The sequence below is a fragment of the Arachis hypogaea genome, chromosome 4 (genome assembly GCF_003086295.3).
Source record: "Arachis hypogaea cultivar Tifrunner chromosome 4, arahy.Tifrunner.gnm2.J5K5, whole genome shotgun sequence".
Lineage (NCBI taxonomy): Eukaryota > Viridiplantae > Streptophyta > Magnoliopsida > Fabales > Fabaceae > Arachis > Arachis hypogaea.
The window spans coordinates 25517268-25524096 of NC_092039.1; positions in this window are offsets into that span (position 1 = coordinate 25517268).

Genomic DNA, 6829 nt, shown 5'->3' on the forward strand with positions numbered 1-6829 from the left:
ACAGTCATTCGATCATTGAATCCTACTCAGAATACCACAGACAAGGTTAGACCTTCCGGATTCTCTTGAATGCCGCCATCAGTTCTCGCCTATACCACGAAGACTCTGATCTCACGGAATGGTTGGCTCATTTGTCAGACGAGCACTCGGTTGTCAGGCGATCAACCATGCATCGTGCAATCAGGAATCCAAGAGATATTCACCCAATCGAATGTAGAACGGAGGTGGTTGTCAGTCACACGTTCATGGGTGAGAATGATGATGAGTGTCACGGATCATCACATTCATCAAGTTGAAGAACAAGTGATATCTTAGAACAAGAACAAGCGGAATTGAATTGAAGAACAATAGTAATTGCATTAATACTCGAGGTACAGCAGAGCTCCACACCTTAATCTATGGTGTGTAGAAACTCCACCGTTGAAAATACATAAGAACAAGGTCTAGGCATGGCCGAATGGCCAGCCTCCCAAAGTGGGTTCAATCATAAAAACATGATCAAAAGATGAAAATACAATAGTAAAAGGTCCTACTTATAGAAAACTAGTAGCCTAAGGTTTACAGAAATGAGTAAATGACATAAAAATCCACTTCCGGGCCCACTTGGTGTGTGCTTGGGCTGAGCAATGAAGCATTTTCGTGTAGAGACTCTTCTTGGAGTTAAACGCCAGCTTTAGTGCCAGTTTGGGCGTTTAACTCCCATTTGGGTGCCAGTTCCAGCGTTTAACGCTGGGATTTCTGAGGGTGACTTTGAACGCCGGTTTGGGCCATCAAATCTTGGGCAAAGTATGGACTATCATATATTGCTGGAAAGCCCAGGATGTCTACTTTCCAACGCCGTTGAGAGCGCGCCAATTGGGCTTCTGTAGCTCCAGAAAATCCACTTCGAGTGCAGGGAGGTCAGAATCCAACAGCATCTGCAGTCCTTTTTAGTCTCTGAATCAGATTTTTGCTCAGGTCCCTCAATTTCAGCCAGAAAATACCTGAAATCACAGAAAAACACACAAACTCATAGTAACGTCCAGAAAAGTGAATTTTAACTAAAAACTAATAAAAATATACTAAAAACTAACTAGATCATACTAAAAACATACTAAAAACAATGCCAAAAAGCGTATAAATTATCCGCTCATCAGCTATCCTTAGGTTGTGAATCCAACCATATTCTAGCTCTGTCTCTTACAGCAAAAGGGAAAAGCATGAGTCTGTAGACTTCAGGATCAACTCCATTCGTCTTAACAGTCTCACAGATCTGCAAGAATTCAGTTAAAAACTGATAAGGATCTTCAGATAGAAGTCCATAGAACTTGCAGTTTTGTTGCATTAAGGCAACTAGCTGAGGTTTCAGCTCAAAATTGTTTGCTCCAATGGCAGGAATGGAGATGCTTCTTCCTTCAAATTTGGACGTTGGCTTTGTGACGTCACCGAGCATTCTCCTTGCATTATTATTATTTTCGGCTGCCATCTCCTTCTCTTGCTCTAATATTTCTGAAATGTTACCTTTAGATTGTTGTAACTTAGCTTCTCTTAATTTTCTCTTCAGAGTCCTTTCAAGTTCAGGATCAATTTCAACAAGAGTGCCTTTTTCCTTGTTCCTGCTCATATGGAAGAGAAGAAAACAAGAAAAAAAGAGGAATCCTCTATGTCACAGTATAGAGATTCCTTTATGTTAGTAGAAGAAGAAAGGGGATAATGAAAGGAGAGGGATGAATAGTCTGTGTAAAGAGTAAGGATAGGGGAGGTGATAAGAGATGAAGAGAAGTGTTAGTAAGTAAATAATTAAATAGAATAAGAAAAGAGAGGGAGAATTTCGAAAATAATTTTGAAAAAGAGGTTAGTATTTTCGAGAATTAAAGATAAGATAAGATTTAAAATTTAGAACAATTAATTAATTAAAAAGAATTTTTTGAAAAAGGGATGAGATATTTTCGAAAATTAGAGAGGGAAAAGTAGTTAGGTGGTTTTGAAAAAGATAAGAAACAAACACAAAGTCAAAGAGTTAGTTGAAAAAGATATCAAAATCAAATTTTAAAAAGAAAAGAAGATAAGAAGTTAGATAAGATATTTTAAAATCAAATTTTGAAAAAGATAAAATTTTGAAAAAGATAAGATATAAAAGATAAGATAAGATATGTTTGAAAAAGATTTAATTTTTAAATTAAAATTAATTACTAACAAGAAACTAAAAGAGAAGATTCTAGAACTTAAAGATTGAACCTTTCTTAACAAGAAAGTAACAAACTTCAAATTTTTGAATCAATCACATTAATTGTTAGCTAATTTTCGAAAATATGATATAAAGATAAGAAAAAGATTTTGAAAATATTTTGAAAAAGAATTTTGAATTTTTCGAGAAATAGAAAAAAATGAAAAAGATATCATTTTTGAAAAAGATTTTGAAAAGATAAGATTTTTAAAATTGAAATTTTGACTTGACTTGTAAGAAACAACTAATTTTTTAAAAATTTTTGACCAAGTCAACCCAAAATTTCAAAAATTTGGAGGGAAATAAGGAAAATATACATATATATTTTTTTAAATATTTTAATTATGAGAGAGAAAAACACAATTATGACCCAAAACATAAAAATTTTGGATCAAAACACTTAATGCATGCAAGAACACTATGAATGTCAAGATGAACACCAAGAACACTTTGAAGATCATGATGAACATCAAGAACATAATTTTGAAAAATTTTTTATGCAAAGAAAACATGCAAGACACCAAACTTAGAAATCTTTAATGCATGGACTCTAACAAACGAAAAATGCATATGAAAAACAACAAACAACACAAAACAAAAAATCATCAAGATCAAACAAGAGGATTTACCAAGAACAACTTGAAGATCATGAAGAACACTATGAATGCATGAAATTTTCGAAAAATGCAAGAAAAATTTTTAAATCATGCAATTGACACCAAACTTAAAAATTGACTCAAGACTCAGACAAGAACACAAAATATTTTTTATTTTTATGATTTTCTATTTTTTTGGATTTTTATTAATTTTTTTCGAAAATATTTTTGGAAAAATGAAAAAGAAAAATTTTGAAAAAGTTTTTGAAAAGAAAATTACCTAATCTGAGCAACAAGATGAACCGTCAGTTGTCCATACTCGAACAATCCCCGGCAACGGCGCCAAAAACTTGGTGGACGAAATTGTGATCAACAATAATGGCTCTTTGGCATGTGCCTAAAAACTAACTCAGCACTTTCTTTTCACAACTCCGTTCAACTTAATCAGCAAGTGTACTGGGTCATCCAAGTAATACCTTACGTGAGTAAGGGTCGATCCCACAGAGATTGTTGGTATGAAGCAAGCTATGGTCACCTTGTAAATCTCAGTTAGGAAGATTAAATGGTTATGGGTTTCGAAAATTAATAATAAATAGAAAATAAAAAGGGATAGAAATACTTATGTAAATCAATAGTGGGAAATTCAGATAGGCGTGTGGAGATGCTAGAATCCTTCGAATCTCTACTTTCCTATTGCTTTCATCCAATCCTTCTTACTCCTTTCCATGGCAAGCTGTATGTAGGGCATCACCATCATCAATGGCTACTTTTAATCCTCTCGGGAAAATGGTCCTATGCGCTATCACTGCACGGCTAATCGTCTGGAGGCATCACCCTTGTTGATGGCTACATCCCATCTTCTCAGTGAAAATGGTCCAAATGCTCTGTCACAGTACGGCTAATCATCTGTCGGTTCTCAATCAGGTTGGAGTAGAATCCCTTGATTCTTTTGCGTTTGTCATCACGCCCAGCCTTCAGGAGTTTGAAGCTCGTCACAGTCATTCAATACCGGAATCCTACTCGGAATACCACGGACAAGGTTAGACTTTCCGGATTCCCGGGATCCTACTCGGAATACCACAGACAAGGTTAGACTTTCCAAATCCCCATGAATGCTGCCATCTATCTAGCTTATACCACGAAGATTCTATTGGGGAATCTAAGAGATATGCGCCCGGCCTAAGGTAGAACGGAAGTGGTTGTCAGTCACGCGCGTTCATAGGTGAGAATGATGATGAGTGTCATGGATCATCACATTCATCAAAGTGTTGTGCAACGTATATCTTGGAATAAGAATAAAAGAGAATTGAATAGAAAGTAATAGTAATTGTATTGAAACTTGAGGTACAGCAGAGCTCCACACCCTTAATCTATGGTGTGCAGAAACTCCACCGTTGAAAATACATAAGTGAAAGGTTCAGGCATGGCCGAATGGCCAGCCCCCATGGTCTAAGGACTATGCGCCCCCAGATGTTCCTCAGATCTAAAGTGATCAAAAGATGTATAATACAATAGTTAAATGTCCTATATATACTAGACTAGCTACTAGGGTTTACATGAGTAAGTAATTGATGCATAAATCCACTTCCGGGGCCCACTTGGTGTGTGCTTGGGCTGAGCTTGATCTATCCACGAGCTGAGGCTTTTCTTGGAGTTGAACGCCGAGTTATAGCGTGTTTCTGGCGTTCAACTCCGGGTTATGACGTGTTTCTGGCGTTTAACTCTAGACAGCATCACGTACTTGGCGTTGAGCGCCACTTTACGTCGTCAATTCCCGAATAAAGTATAGACTATTATATATTGCTGGAAAGCTCTAGATGTCTACTTTCCAACTCCATTAAGAGCGCGTCATTTGGAGTTCTGTAGCTCCAAAAAACCCATTTTGAGTGCAGGGAGGTCAGATTCCAACAGCATCAGCAGTCCTTTTGTCAGCCTTTTTTCAGAGTTTTGCTCAAGTCCCTCAATTTCAGCCAGAAATTACCTGAAATCACAGAAAAACACACAAACTCATAGTAAAGTCCAGAAATGTGAATTTAACATAAAAACTAATGAAAACATCCCTAAAAGTAGCTTGAACTTACTAAAAACTACCTAAAAACAATGCCAAAAAGCGTATAAATTATCCGCTCATCATCAGGTATTTTATGGCTGAAATTGAGGGACCTGAGCAAAAATCTGATTCAGAGGCTGAAAAGGACTGCAGATGCTGTTGGATTCTGACCTCCCTGCACTCGAAGTGGATTTTCTGGAGCTATAGAAGCCTAATTGGCGCGCTCTCAACTGCGTTGGAAAGTAGACATCCTGGTCTTTCCAGCAATGTATAATAGTCCATACTTTGTTCGAGATTTGATGGCCCAAACAGGCATTCCAAATTAGCTTAAGAGTGCCCGGCGTTAAACGCCAGAACTAGCACAAGAATGGGAGTTAAACGCCCAAACTGGCACAAAAGCTGGCGTTTAACTCCAAGAGAAGTCTCTACACGAAAATACTTCAATGCTCAGTCCAAGCACACACCAAGTGGGCCCGAAAGTGGATTTTTATGTCATTTACTCATCTTTGTAAACCCTAAGCTACTAGCTCTCTACAAATAGGACCTTTTGCTATTGTATTTTTAATCTTTTGATCAATTTAGATCTGAGGATCATCTTTGGACGTCTAGTTCTTAGATTATGGGAGGCTGGCCATTCGGCCATGCCTAGACCTTGTTCTTATGTATTTTCAACGGTGGAGTTTCTACACACCATAGATTAAGGTGTGGAGCTCTGCTGTACCTAGAGTATTAATGCAATTACTATTGTTCTTCTATTCAATTCAGCTTATTCTTGTTCTAAGATATTCATTCGTACCCAAGAACATGATGAATGTGATGATTATGTGACACTCATCATCATTCTCACTTATGAACGCGTGCCTGACAACCACTTCCGTTCTACAAGCAAACAAGGCTTGAATGTTTATCTCTTAGATTTCTTAATCGGAATCTTCGTGGTATAAGCTAGAATTGATGGCGGCATTCAAGAGAATCTGGAAGGTCTAAACCTTGTCTGTGGTATTCTGAGTAGGATTCAAGGATTGAATAACTGTGACGAGCTTCAAACTAGCGATTGTGGGGCGTTAGTGACAGACGCAAAAGAATCACTGGATTCTATTCCGACATGATCAAGAACCGACAGCTGAATATCCGTGCTGTGACAGAGCGTGTTGAACATTTTCACTGAGAGGACGGGACTGTAGCCATTGACAACGGTGATGCCCAACATACAGCTTGCCATGGAAAGGAGTAAGAAGGATTGGATGAAGACAGTAGGAAGGCAGAGAGACGGAAGGGACAAAGCATCTCCAAATGCTTATCTGAAATTCTCACCAATGAATTACATAAGTATCTCTATCTTTATTTTATGCTTTATTCATAAATCATTCATAACCATTTGAATCTGCCTGACTGAGATTTACAAGATGACCATAGCTTGCTTCATACCAATAATCTCCATAGGATCGACCCTTACTCGTGTAAGGTTTATTACTTGGACAACCCAGTGCACTTGCTGGTTAGTTGTGCGAAGTTATGATAAAGAGTTGAGATTGCAATTGAACGTACCATGTTGATGGCGCCATTGATGATCACAATTTCGTGCACCATGATTCAAATTAAGGACATTATTGTTTTCCGCTTAGAGTTGGTGATGTGCTAAAATACAGAACAAAAGGGGTGAAATAGGCTCAAAATTGGTTTGCAAAGGATAATGAAGGGTTAAGGCCATATGGGTATGTAAGCTTTGTGAAACAAGGCCTCAATCATATAGGTGCATGCATACATCAAATAATGGAAATATAGAATTAAGCAAGACAAAGATCACAATTTTAGAGAGAACAATACACACCAAAAATAAAATATTGGTTGATAAAATGCAACCAATCAAATAGGCTCAAAATCCCACTGGTTTTGTGTGTTCGAGCTCTAAATCATGTTCCAAAATAAAATTTCTTCAAACAAGTTTAGCAGAAAGTTTAATTCAAATTAGTGAAA